Raw genomic sequence first — 14,083 nt, forward strand, 5'->3', positions numbered from 1 at the left:
AGGGAGATTAGGTGGGAGCAGGCGGTGGGAAAGGGGAAGAAACAAGAGGAGGGAAAACATCCCGCGCGTGGATAGCAATAAGAGGGTTTTTGGGCATTAGTGATGGTTTCAAAACCGTCCCTAATACTCTCCGTTTATTTTTTTTAATAACAAAACATTAGTGACGGTCCAAATCCGTCACTAATAACCGGCCAATAGTGACGAATATCTAAATTCGTCACTAATATACATTTCTTTTTCTTTTCTTTTTTTAAATTGAAGTATTAGTGACAGTTGTGAAATCTGTCACTAATAATAGGGGAATAGTGACGAATTTAAACATTCGTCACTAATACTACGAAGTAAAATTTTTTAATTTTTTTTAATGGAGTGACGATCAAAAAATTCGTCACTAATAATGGGTAATAGTGGCGAATTTCTAAATTCGTCACTAATACTCTGAAGTAAATATATATATATATATATATATTTTTTTTTTTTTTAAAAGTTGAAGTATTAGTGATGGTTACAAAATCCGTCACTAGTATTGGGCTAGTAGTGACAAATTTAGAAATTCGTCACCACTACTCTGAAGTAAATTTTTTTTTAAAAAAAATAATAGTAGTCACGGTTATTTAACCGTCACTAAAGTTTACCTTTTAGTAACGGATTTAATTCGTCACTAATACAACAAAAATTGTTACTAATATTTTTCCGAGATAAATTCTGCGCCAAAAATATTTTCCCGCCTTTTTTTTGGGTTTTTTGTGACGAACTATTAGTGCCGGATTCAATTTCGTCACTAATAGTATCGTATTAGTAACGGTTTATAAATCTGTCACTAATACCCTACTATTAGTGACGAAATTAAATCTGTCACAAATAGATTCGTTACTAAAAACCAGTTTTTTTTTTAGTGCAACCAAACTTGAAAGTTCTTTGACTCTACTTTTCAACTCAAAATTTTTCTTTATTTTCTTCTCAAGTATTTTAATAGAGTACAGGTATTCTTGTTTCAGTTCATCATATGAAATCATGTCATTTTCATTTTCAGAATAACTAGAATAATATGAAGATGATGAAAATGATAATTGTACCTTAAGGTCATCATGTGCCATTAGACACAAATTAACAATCTTGTCATCATTGGATTCAGATTGTGAACAGCTAGTGCTATGTGTATCCCAACCGACTTTCAGCGCCTTCTTCTTTTTCTTTGAGGCTTTCACTAGTTTGGGACACTATGGCTTGATGTGCCCAACCTCTTGGCAGTTGTAGTATGTTGGAAGATCCTCCTTCTTTTTCTTCATGCTTGACTCTCCTCTTTCTGATTTTGAGTTCTAGAATTTTTTGTTGAACTTCTTATTCTTTTCCAAGGACTTACGAACCTCTTAGTTAGCAAGGCCACGTTGTCATCTGATTCTAAGTCACTTCCCTCATTGGAGGTGTGAGATGTTGCCTTAAGCGTTGTGGCTTTCATTGCTTTGCTTTACTCATACTTCCTCTCATTTATTGCCAGCTCATAGGTGATGAGCGATCCAATGAGTTCGTCCACCGACATCTCCTTGAGATTTCTCCCTTCTGCTATTACCGTAGCTTTTGCTTCCCACACTGGAGGTAGTCCCCTGAGTATTTTCCTGATCAACTCATAAGTAGGGTAAGTCTTTCCAAGTGCATTTAAAGAATTAATGATGTGTGTGAATCTAGTGTACATGGATTGTATAGATTCATCTGTAGTCATTCTAAATGCTTCATATTCACCGATGAGCATGTCTATCCTACTATCCTTTACTTCCTTTGTTCCTTCATATGTAACTTCTAACTTTTCCCAAATTTCTTTAGCCGAGTTACATGTCATTATCCTATTAAATTCATTTATATCTAATGCACAAAAAAGTAAGTTCATGGCAGTAGTATTGATTTGTACTGATTTCTAGTCTTCTTTTGTATACTCATCTTCAGTTTTAGGTGCATTAATTTTATCAATTATTTTCATGGGAATGTGATTTCCCTTAGTCACTATTTTCCATACCTTCCAATCTACGTTCGCTAGATATATGTTCATCCTACATTTTCAATAGGTGTAATTTACATTACAGAAAATTGGTGGTCTAGTGGATGAGTGTCCCTCACTGAATGGAGTTACACCGATACATGCCATGTGATCTTTTTACAAATAAACTATTAAGTCTATGTAAACCTGCCCTGATACGAAATGTTCATTTAGGTGTAATCCCAAGAGGGGGGTGAATTGGGCATTTTAAAATCCTTTGAATCTATTTACCACCTAATCCCTATTTGTGTATATATAAAAAATCAATTTCAGGGATTTATGACAAAAGTAAATTTATTTTATCAATGAGTTTTTTTTACCCAATTAATAGTGTGTAATGTCATTCAAAATACACATGCAATATGAATAAATAAAATGTAGTTCTGAAAGTAAAGAGTAAAGGGAAGAGAGAAGACAGATGCAATTTTTACGAGGTTCAGCCAACTCGACCTATGTCCTCACCTTGGGCAACCCACTCAAGGATTTCACTATAATCCCTGCTCCTTAAATTGGGAAGGAACTTCCCTTACAATTCGGTACTTACCAGAGGTACAGCTCCCTCCTACTCCGCTGCTTACAAGAGATATAGCTCTCTCCTTAAACCCCGGTTCACACACTGAACCGTGAATACAATGAAATCTATAAAACACTCAAAATTGCTTCCAAACAAAGCTAATGAGTATAATTCCAATTCCTAATACATTACCATATGATAAAATTTGAAGCTCAGAATGTATGAAACGATACACTCGTTTATGAATGATATGCTTCAACACACAAATCCCTTTTTATCAAATCTCCCAAAAATATTTATATAACTCGATGCTTTGGAGAACTTTGGTTAAATCTTTGAATACGAAAACAACTTTAAAGATTGCAACGATTTGAATCACACTTTGTCAAAAACAATATTTCTCTTAATATTTTAATTTCAATGTGATCTTGGTAATATTTGATTTAATGTACATATATGTATCTATATGATGAGAATACCAAAGATCAACAAACTTAGTATATGATTTTCAGAATATATCCTTCAAAATATATATATAGTTATGCACTTCTAAGGATATCTAACCAAATAGTTTAGAAATATTCGAAATATCAAGTCTTTAACTAAGAACGCACTTGAATGTTAGTCTTTGATCAATGGCCAAATAAAAACATTCTCAAGTATTGACCTTGTCAAAAACAATCTTTATTTGAATGTGAAAACTTAATATCAAACTTCTATAATGATATTCAAAAACAGATGTTGATATGAGAATCTTTTGATAAAACTAAATGGATTAACCAAACCTTAATACCAAGTTGAAATCAAGATGTATGAGTGAGATCACTTTTGGTTTTCTGAGTTGATTTGCCAAAGGAAGATGAATATAGAATGGAATGCAGGCAATCGTGTAGCAATCAGCTCAAGTTTCTCAATTTTATTTTAATAAGATGTTCTCTTCTCTTCACGTTTGTCTTAGCTTGCCACTAGGGTTTAGATATTCAGTATATATAGTTATCTTGCCCTTAGAATAGATCTTGACCGTTGGATCAAAAGATAGCTTGCGTGTTCGCACATTAAAAAAATTATATTTTTAAGTTTTCCTACAGGTTCAGGCGACTGAAGTGGAGTTCAAACTCCTAAAGTGGTGAGTTCAGGCGCCTGAAGTGCCATCTTCAAGCGACCGAAGTGCCTCAGCCAGATTCTGTGTTTCACCTTAATTCTTTGGGCAACTAAACTTGATCTTCAAGCTTCTGAAGAAATTCTTCAGGTGACTGAGGTTGAGTTAAGGCTACCGAAGTTCCCATTTTCTGAATTTTTTTTTTTCTAATTTAAAAATCTGCTTTGCTCTCTTTCTTGACCTTTTTATAAAAGTATTTTCCAGGGTTTTAAAAATATTTCTAAGTTCATGAATGTCTCCTAATGATGTTCATGAGAAACATGAGTCCTAAAGTCATTCTAGGTTATATGTTGAGTTTCAAATTAAATTATATGAAAATGTAAATACATGAGTTATAAGTACCCATTCTCATGATGTTCTTGAACTTTGCCACTTGCATCTTGATTCTTGTACTCTTTGACTTCCATGGATCTTCCAAGTTATGTATGCTTTACTTTATGACTTCCATGACTCGTTATTGTTCCGTGGATACTTAATATAGTTCCTGTTCAGAAACTCAATGCACATATCAAATACCAAGTGATTGTCATTATCAAAACAGGATTGGACTCGTAGAGTCAACAACTCTAAATAAGGCACGTGCACCACTATGGGATTTAGAAGATTAACTCTTATTGAAAGAAATATTTCTTTTAATTCCTAAGAGTTTGCTTTACTTGATCTTCTCATTTTCATCCTTTATTCTAGAATCCCCCTTCAGGAAAATAAATTTCAATATCTATTTATTCTTTCTCTTTTCTTGGGTGGCTTGATATTTTCTCAATTCATTTAAATGTTATATCACCTTTTCATTTTTATTTTTCATAAATGTTTTCATTTTATGCATCCTAATAACAAACTTTTAAGCACTAATAAATTCCTTTCACAGTTTCTCATAAGATGTCAAGCTTTCAATATCAGATGCACATGATTCACAACAGGATATGTCACAATATATATTATTGGAATCATTGCATGCATTATTATGACAAGAAACGTTAAATGATTCATTGCATGATTCAATACAATATTTATTACCATAATCATCATGTGAATCTGTGCATGCATTAATATCAAAACAATAATTAGAAGCAACAGATGATTGAACAAATGATATATTACAGGATTCAACATAAGAATCATCACATGCATCATTGTAAGAATCAGTAAATGAGGCAGAGTAAAAATCATATACCTCATCGTATTCTAATTTTATAAGACCACACCTTTCTCCATTTTCATCATTCAAGCTTTGAACTTAAGAGGTGGTAGTCTCTTCTTCCTTATGTAATCCATACTTCCTGTCCAGCTCTTCCCATATATCTTTAGCACTAGAACATGTCATGATCTCAAGAAAAATATTATAATCTAAAGCACAGTATAATATGTCCACGGCATTACAATCAACTTCATATCGTTTTCATTTATCTCTGCACATTTTTCTCTAGCAATCAATTGTCAGGCCCTCCAATCCATAGATTTTATAAATACACTCATTCTTATTTTTCAGGTGGTGTAATTGACACCAAAAAATACTGGAGGCCTTGTAAATGACTATTCCACATTGAATGGGGATACACCAATATAGGCCATTGCGATCTTTTGCAAAAACGTTTCAGTCTATGCAATGAGGCTCTGATATTAATTGATGTAAATGGTGTGATCCCAAGAGGGGGTGAGTTGGATATTTTAAAAATTCTTCTTAGGTTAAATCAAATAACAACAGTATTGCTCAACCTAGGGTCTGTTTAATCAATTATTAATTCAGCAAATAAGGAAACTCAAATAATTTGCACATATATGATATTTCCAAAATTTCCCAATCAAACACAATTGAATATTCAAGCAATGATATTAACACATTAAAGTAAACATACATATACTGAAATGTAAAGAGAGTAAGGGAAAAAGAAAGAACAAAAGAAATGTTATTGAGGTTCGGCTAACAATGCCTATGTCCCCACTTCGAGCTTAGAAGCAAGAGAATTCCACTAGTGCTCACTTAACGGGTGGAGCGTCACCAATTACAACCTCCTCTCTTTACTGGGCCAGGAATGCCCTAGGTCAGATTCATAGGGTTGACCCCAACCTATACAACCACACCTTAGAAAGGTGCTCCTAGTTTTTTTAACTGGGTCTAAACCAACTAGTGCTTTCTTAACCTGGTCTAAGCAATCCGATGCATGTTATAGGCCAGTGCAATCCTCTTTCGACGACACGTTGGGAATACAATAAAAATATTTGCATACAAATGAATGTGCTTCTACAATAAGAATAAAATGTACAATTTCAGGCACAAATGCACTCACAAATGATAAGAGTTAATGCTTAGTTAAGTATTCTAAATTTGTCTCTCAACAATGTATTTATCAAGAGATGTGGGAGATGATAATGAAGAAAATCTTTGATTCAAATATATAAGGACTAGTAAGTGTTTTTCAAAGATCCAAATCCCAAATAATATTATCTCCACAAAAACAACTTTTCAGCAATAAACACAATGGGAGATAATGAAGATTAGCCTCACAAGAATGAACCACAATCACTCTTCTAGTTGCAATGAGTTTGCAAATGAAGAGGATAAGCAAATAGAACTCTCCTCTTTTAAAAATATTTTGAAAAGATAAGGAGAAAAAGTGTATAAGTGCATATTTGATTTTGAAAGAGATATGAAATAAAGGCACAAAGAAATTTTGAGAGAATATCTAGCTAATCTAATGCTAATCAAGTTACTAATCTTGAATAATGAAGAGGTATATATAGAATTTCCGAGATATTTTTGACTGTTAGGGACATGGAGGGAATTTTGAAAAGGTTTAATTAAAAATTAAACCAAATTAGTGCAGTAAAAATTTTGGTAACCCGAGAGGTTTGGTCAATTGGTGCTAGCACCGGTCGCCCCAACAAACACAGAAGATTCAAATTAAAATAAGGGTTCGGTTGATCGAGGATAGTGTCAGTCGACCGTCCCAAGGCGATTCGCTGAACCTTTGTGGGTTTGGTCATCTAATGGCTAGGATTGGTTGGCTAAAGGGAGATAGCTGGTTTGCCAAGCAATTTTCAGGCACATAGGCCGGTCACCTAAGACCTAATATTAAGTTCAAATGGGTGGCCGACATGTTTCCATTGTTTAAGGACTAGTTGCTCGAGCAATATAATACTACTCGGATTAATGGTCGATTGTCTGAAGATTTTGAACACATAAGGTTCAGTCAAACGAGGCTCTTCAAGATTTAAGATTTTCCCTTCTTTTATTCTTTAAATCTTTTCAACCCTATGTCATTTAATTCAAAGAGTCTTGGATCCTAAAGTTACTCTATGACATTTGAGCATTAAGTCCTATCATGTATGCAATGCATTATTACAAACCATATACTTCATTACAGACCAATAATAAATGCATTTACAATATAAAGATATCTTCATCCTTTGCTCTTCATGACCTTGACAGTACCTCCACTCTTCGTGCCATCTAAAAGAAATGCCTGTTCAAGATTAGGTGCACAAGTGAGATACCTTGGATTTGTCATAATCAAAATGGGATATGACTCATAAAGCCAACATGCAAAATCTGGACCATCCGCTTTGTGTTTTCTCTAAACGGTCCAGCTTATACCACATCAGCAATCCATGTCTTTTGATCTAGGCCACTCGTAGGGTGACACGTGACAAGGTGACGTCATTACGTCACCTTCTAGGAAAAAAAAGAAATAAATATATATTAAAATGGGCTCATGTCACCATCCATATACGGTGACACGTGTCACGGTCCCCAGTTGTTAGATATGTATTTCTTTCAACGGTCCAGATTGTGCCATGTAGTGATCCCTATTCTTTTGTCAAAACCACTCAAGAGCTAACATGTGGTAGGGTAATGTCAGCATGACGTCACTTTGTGGCAAAAAAAAAAAGAAAAAAAAAGAAAAAGGAATAAAAAAATTCCTGCCACGTGGCCCCCGCTTCCTAAACCAGTTGAACCAGTCTATTTAATTAATTAACTTATTTAATTATTTTTATTTGAGAAAAAATAAAAAATTCTAAAAAATTGAAAAAGTTTCCAAAAAATCAGGAAAAATTGCAGAAAAATCAAAAAAATAATATTTTGAAGGTTATAAAAATATAAAAATTGTATTTGGGTTGTTTTGAGTCAAAATAAATAAGGAAAAATCTTTAAAAATCCTAGAAAAAAAAATGTTGAAAAAGTCTAGAAAATTTTCTCAAAAAATTTTGAAAATCTAGGGATGTCTTAAAAGAATTTTTTTGCTCATAATTTGACATTTTTTTCCCAATTTTTACCTATGTGTGTCTCTTCGATTTAAAAAAGGGTAATGAGATATTTTAAACCTCACTTGTATTAGCTCTGAGAGGGGTTTATCTAATAAGATCCCCTCGTTTTAAGGTCTTATTAGACATTAATTCCTAAATCACATGAAGATTTTTTAACCTTATGTTAATTTTTTTTTTTATTTATTTATTCATTTATTTGTTCATTTTAAAAGGAGTTAAGTTAAGGTTATTAAATTCAATTTGGGAATAATTAATAATTAATTATGTACCATTAATTGAATGGGTGTGTTGGGGGTGCAAATACATTCTCTTAAAATAATTGAACTCAATCTCGATTCTAGTAAAAGTTGGCCGAAAGTACTGGTTCCTTAGCATAGGTTTAGTTTAGTGACCAATCAAATGACTAGTAATTAGGTGTTCTAACCGCACCAAGGAAAATAGGTTAGTGGCAACTCCAAATTCAAAATTTTCAAAAATCATATTTTATTACCTCACGGTCTTGGGACCTCACTCCGGGACGTTGTGACAAACTTTATTTTAATTTTCCTTCTTTTAATAATTCATTTGAGCTTTTAAAGTCGGTGTATTTATCTCTCTCGTTTGCATCTCTCAACTCTCAATCCCTCATCTCCTACTTCACTCGGCCAACCAAGCACGCATTCATTCAATTAACATAGAAAATAAGAATTGAAATTCAAAATTTGTTACAAAAATTTTTCTACGTTGTCCATTTAAGTATAGTTCGAATTAATATAAAATATGAAAAATGCAATAAAATTTAACCTCTCAAGTCCTCTTTGAACCTGGCCGAGGTGTTATGTCTTCTTTCCACCTCAGGAAAAAAATAATGATAACAAAGCACATTAGTAAGATAAAGATGTAAATTGAAAAAGTGGGCTTAACACATATGCACATAGCGGTAAAATAGTAATTTCACAAGTACATGAGTCAACTAACAAGGGTAAATCGGTGTACTTTGTGAGTGAAACTGTGTAGGAAATGTGGGGGGAATATGCATTAGTTATGGAGGAAATTTTAGGATATGTGTAGTGGGTAGGTGTTCCATTGGAAATTGATTGTATTTGTACAAGGTGTAGGTGCACAACAGTAACTCATTGAGCACAAGGCAAGAGAATTTGTCTCTTGATAATTTGGGAAGAGGAAGAAAAAAAGGGGGGAACAAATTGAGAGAGTTGTAAAGGAATTGAGAGTGTGGGCTTATTAAGAAAATACACCGCTTCAAACAATGCACAGCGGAATAACAATATTGTTGTTAAGGATCAAACATACACTTGCAACAATCTAAATGGTGAATACAGAATACATCCACAACCACAATAATATAAAGAAAACAATAGTAAAGGCAACGACACCAGGAATTATGTGGTTTGGTAAAGCCTACATCCACAGGAGCAATCGGCAAAAGATTTCACTATGAAGATCAAAGATTACACACTACACTTGATACAATGATCTTCTCTCCTTCTCTCACCCTCTCTCATTCTCTTACATGTCAAAATATGCCTAGAAGAACATAGATAACAACCCCTCGGAGGCTTCCCTCCAAATCCCTAACCGTCACAACGTTCCAATTCAAAATTTGAATTTTCTTTCGCAACCCAGATGCACTCATCAACGAGCATAGGGCACTCATTGATGATCAAGAGAACTCCACTCGTCAACTAGTATGGCCACTCGTCGACAAGTCCTTGAATTTCTAAGATTTTATGACTCTCAGTATCTACTCGTCGAAGAGCACAGGGCACTCGTCAACGAGTCACTACTGCACAACATAAAGTCTTCATCCATATGATTTTCTTCCTTTGTTTATGAATCCCAACAATTATAAGAGCCACACACAAATACATAAAGTCTTCATCCATATGCTTTTTTTCCTTTGTTTATGAACCCCAACAATTATAAGAGCCACACACAAATACAACAATCTCCACCTCGGCGATAATACACCCCTTAGGAGAACCTGAAGAAACATATCTGATTTCTCCACCTTGTATCTAGAACATTCGATTGAGATTGTCTCCATTTCTTGTAGTTGGAGACATGCGCCAAATCCAAGCAATGCCAATTGAACTTGCCAATGGCTGCTTTAGCTCCTACCATCAACCTCGATACAATTGTACATGCAATACCCAAAGACTTCACCTTAGGCGTCCAATAAGATCATCCCACAACAATAAACACAAAAAATGCTGCAAGCATTATATCACTAAATCCCCTTGCATAGTCTTCAGTAATACTAACAACTGATGGTTCACTCTACTGCCTGCTAAGACACCTCATTGCACATTCATGAGAAACCTTTGACATATCCCAAACATCATAGCCCGTCCTTGGGTACTGAGCCATAGACTTTCTATATTGATTCTCCATATAATCCCTTTGAGACAGCAAACAAAGTCTCCCTGCAGTTTCATCCAAAAAGTCACCCTAAGATAATACCAATCTCTCTATATCCCTATCCATGTGAATCAGTAAACCAAGACTTTTATTAGTCGTACCAAAACACATTCATGTTAAAAGTCTTTCAACAGATTTTCCAACTAATTAGCCTTAATTAAAACCTTTTCAGCTAATAACATGTCATTCACACACAACAGATACATCACTCCACTGTATCCTATCATCCTCTTCCATACTGGAAGCCTCACCAACTCACACACTTGAGTAGTGGTCTGATAGTGCACATGAGCCCATTTTGATTCTATTGATCTCCTGAGTTGAAATTCCTTGCAATATGAACTATGTCACCACTGTCCTGAGTTTGTTGCTCAACCTACATCACATGCCCATTCATACCGTGACATTGTCAACCTGAGATAAAACTCCCCACATTTCTATCTTGAGTTCCTAACTTTACCTGAATAACATGATTATTTCTGTCGCAGTTTTCTGGCATTTGTTTCTCCTCCTTTACCTGAGTATGCTGCCTTATGGCTCTATCACCAAAAGTCATGTCCTTGGTTACCCTTTTGATTGCCACAAGATCACCTAACTTGTACCCACCTTTCTTACACCTCAAAAAAGTGTATTGTTTGAACATCACATCAAGCCTAAATCCTCCATCACTAGAATAGTGCACCAATGGACATCCACTCACAATCGAGTAGTTTACTACAAAACTTGCCCACAATTCACCTGTAACTTTCCCATCTAGTGATACCTTTGGCGATCGGTGACTCAAGAAACACACCATACTCACTGAATTCACCCAGAAGTACACTCGTAGCCCTACATATGACCTACCCTGCTTAAAAAACTTCTTGAAAAAAATCAGCGTACTCAACCCCAATGTTTGACTTGAGAATCTCTCTTCCGGTCTGGTTCTCCACCTCAGCCCCTACATGAAGTACACCAAGATCCTTCGTGATAAACACACTAAATACATATGTCTATCCCCTAATACTATCATCATCGGTTCCCAAATATTCGAATACATGTAGTCACCCATATGCTTTAACCACATATGTCTCAAGATACTTGACTCAAACTCAACAATTGCAACTCCACCTACAACCGTAACATCCTGCAGTGCATATATATTTCCCACTACTTTTTCTCCTTTCATCATTATCAAGTCGCCTTCACACACTGTTAGAATTGGTGTATTCCCAAGAGGGGAGGTGAATTGGAAATTTAAACTTTTTCTCCTAGGTAAATCTACCCAATGGCGATATATGCACGTCCTAGGGTTTGTCCGTGCTGAAATTAGGAATAGCTTCCCAAGAGGGGGGGGGGTGAATTGGCTTTGAAAAATTTCTTTTAACTTCTTTTAAGAATCCTTAACTTCTTTAAACACTTAACCAATTCTTTAACTTGTTTGTTTAATTTCACCAATCACACAAGAACTTAGTTCTTTTGTCCAATCAATAACACAATTAAACAACCAATCAATTAAACACAATCTTCAAACCAAACAATCAATTTAATTGCCAAATACAAGTTAAACATCAAACAACCAAACCAAGATAAAAAGTTTTCAGCACTTTGGTAATATAAAATCTTGACATTGTTTGTTTGTTTATATAAGCCCCATGATTATGAATTTGAAAACCTTGTGAAGAATGTATTTAATATTCAACAATCCTTTCACAAACACAATAAAGCTTTTGTAGTAAGCCCTAGATATAAATTTTAATCAAGCCCTGTATATATGGATTTGTTCAATACAACATTCAATCACTCTTTCCAAATATTCAAAACTCAAATAAACTTTCAGTTAATTTATCTTTGAGTGTTTTACCAAGAAACGTACTCCCGTATGGTTTCCGCAAGATATGGTTTCACCAACGTACTCCCTTTTAGTTTCCGCAACCCAAATCAAAATTAATCTTTAAGTTTACTTGATTTCGAAATATGCGTAGTATATTTGATTTCCAATTTAAATCATCCAAGCAATTTTAAATATGTACTGAAAATAAAAAATAGGGAAAGAGAGAGTGAGACGGAGATTTTTACGAGGTTCGACTTATACCCAGCCTACATCCTCACCTTTGCCAAACCACCAAAGGATTCACTAAACCTGTTCCATTGACGGGTGGAACAAAACCGATTACAACATTCCTTGGTTAAGGTTAGAGCCTGCCTTCTCCAAATGATATTCCCTCGTTCGGTCACTCCTTACATAGGCTAGAGTCCACCTCTCTAAGCAATATCCCCTTACTTAACCAACAATCCAAATACCTTGGAACGTCAATGAACTACAAGAAACAAAAGATAAAATCTGCGTACAAGTATACTCTCTCAAAGAGCAAGTTAGTACAATTTCAGCACTATATACTTAAATGTAAAATATCAATAGGAAATAGAATGAAGCTCAAGTGTAAAATTCACCAATATCCATCTTAGAAGAGGATTAGCAGTAGGAATTCAAAGGAAGAAAGATCAGCACTTCAGAATTCTCAGTAAATGAATTTTTCAATGAGTGAGCAAGAGAACTTAGGAAGAACAAGAGTACTTTCAGCTTCTCAAAACAGATTTTTCAATTCTTGGATTTATTTTGTTTTGCAAAACCATGTATTTATAGGCTTTCAAACTTGCAAAAGTTTCTTTAACGAGTTTCCCTATTTATTAGAATATTTAAGATTAAGGCTATAATTTAAAACATTAGAATTTTAAAAATCTGCTCGTTGAACAGTGTTTAAATGTCTGATAGCAGTGACCCCGTTTCAGTATTTTGGCCATAACTCTTTCTGTATAACTCTAAATTAGGTGTTCTTGGTGTCAACAGAAAGCTAAGCAAAAATTCTACAACTTTAATGTTTACCACTATTTAAAATAATGAGTTTTTGATAGAGAAAAATTAACCTCAATGCCGCTGTATAAAAACTGACAGCATTTGGGAAAAACTCTTTTTGGTGCTCTTTATTCCAAAAATGATTCTAACCTTTTTAAAATAATTTTTGATCTTATAAAAATATTATTCAGGTGTTTTAAAAAGTATCTAGGTCTAAGAAGTTAACCTAAGAGTTTCAAAATATTTAAAACGATATTTTAAACATTAAAGCACTTATATGAGACTTCTAAAATATTAACATTCTAAGTTCTCGAGTCTTCATGCTTTGTCCTTGGATTGAATCCATATTTCCTTCAAGCTTCCATATTCTTTAAGCTTTCTTATTTTTCCTTTCTTTGACTCTTTTGACTTTAATATGCCTTGGCTTTCAACAACTCATTCATGTCCTCATATTCTTCAACAAGTAATTCATGTCTTGGCTCATTTAAGCTTCATTTGATCCTTATGAGCACTTTGACCTTGCTTCCATCATATTTGATCCTTATGGGCACTTTGACCTTACTTTCACCTTTATGAACCCTGAAATATCATTACTCACACAAATACATTAAATTTCACTTGTTTGTTAGCATCAAAACAAGATAACAAGATTTTAAGCCTTGTAAGGCCAACACGTGCAATTTCTGAATGCGTAGCTAAAAATGATATGGAAATGAAATCAAACGCATCATTCACATAATAACATAGGGTTTGTACTGAGTTTTTCGGTTGACCATACCGTTGGGATTTCTCCCGATGACCCTCGATCAACCAGAAAGTTGCAATACAAAATAGGCTCGATCGACTGGGAGGTCAAAG

Source organism: Malania oleifera, chromosome 12 (genome assembly GCF_029873635.1).
Source record: "Malania oleifera isolate guangnan ecotype guangnan chromosome 12, ASM2987363v1, whole genome shotgun sequence".
In the NCBI taxonomy this organism is placed as follows: domain Eukaryota; kingdom Viridiplantae; phylum Streptophyta; class Magnoliopsida; order Santalales; family Ximeniaceae; genus Malania; species Malania oleifera.